This window comes from Amphimedon queenslandica, unplaced genomic scaffold (genome assembly GCF_000090795.2).
Source record: "Amphimedon queenslandica unplaced genomic scaffold, v1.1 AMPQUscaffold_13520, whole genome shotgun sequence".
NCBI classification, from domain to species: domain Eukaryota; kingdom Metazoa; phylum Porifera; class Demospongiae; order Haplosclerida; family Niphatidae; genus Amphimedon; species Amphimedon queenslandica.
In genome coordinates, this window is record NW_003546244.1 from 1,090,844 (window position 1) to 1,091,894 (window position 1,051).

The window sequence follows — 1,051 nt, forward strand, 5'->3', positions numbered from 1 at the left end:
TATCAGTGTATGCACGTACACCAAAAATATAACAAGTACTATCATTAAGACCAGTAATGTTAATAAATGAATTGCCATTGGTTGAATTAGAGAACTGTAGCATTTGAATATCAATGTCATCATCATCTACCATTGAACAGTTACCATACTCTAAGATATGATATCCTATCTCATATGTGATAATGGGATAGTCTGATGGAATATAACTAGGTACACTCCATGAGATAATAGCCCATGTAATGTCCATGATACTGGATACTAAATCTATTTCAACTAGAAACATATAAAATATACAAAAAAGCAGTAGCAATACTTGGTAAGGTCTGTACACTGATTGTACTAGCAGGTCCCAGTAATTGTTGATAGGCTCTGACTGTGATGCTGTAATTTGTTTCTCTTCTCAGTCCATTCAGTGTGATTGTATTATTACTACTTCCCTCCACCTGTACTGTCTGCCCAGTGTCTGTGTCACTAGTGACATTGACTACATATCCATCAGCATCAGATGAATCAAGTGCAGTCCAACTGACAGTGATAGTGGTAGTTGTCTTGTTGACCTCAGTAAGAGAAGAGGGAGCAGTTGCTGGTGCTATAAAAAACGATAAAGTCATTTTATTGCTACTTTTACCTGTTACAATAATGTCTCTATTTCTTTTTACTGGGCTGTGATTGATATGACCAAAATCTAAATAGAATCTAAAGACATGATCCCCATTGTTGTTTGATTGGCTCAGTACTCCACTAGTAATAGTCTCTCCATTCCAAGTAACATTTAGAGTATAGTCCCACCTTCCATTACCATAATCTACTGACATTCCATCACCATACATGAATGAACAACTGTATGAGGCCCTAGATCCAGTGCAGAGTTCAGTACTACTGCTACCAGACTCATAGTACCAATTGGCATGATGTAAAAAAGGATCGTGATCATTACTACCAATTTTAATGGCATGTAGTGTATATGTTTGAGGTAGAACTGTTATATCTGAAGGAAGGTCAACTGTGACGGTTTGAATCTGTACCCATCCTACAGTAAGTAACAAAATGA

General features: G+C 36.7%; 1 protein-coding gene across 1 annotated transcript in view; it reads right to left on the reverse strand.

Annotated features, from left to right (window-relative positions):
* The window catches only part of LOC109581787 (receptor-type tyrosine-protein phosphatase epsilon-like), a 25,022-nt gene extending 24,813 nt beyond the window's left edge, over nucleotides 1-209 (reverse strand). Inside the window, exon 1 of the mRNA XM_019996198.1 lies at nucleotides 170-209. The gene's annotated coding sequence lies outside the window, so the exon portion shown is untranslated. The remainder of the gene's footprint in view (nucleotides 1-169) is intronic.
* Nucleotides 210-1,051: the final 842 nt, after the last annotated feature.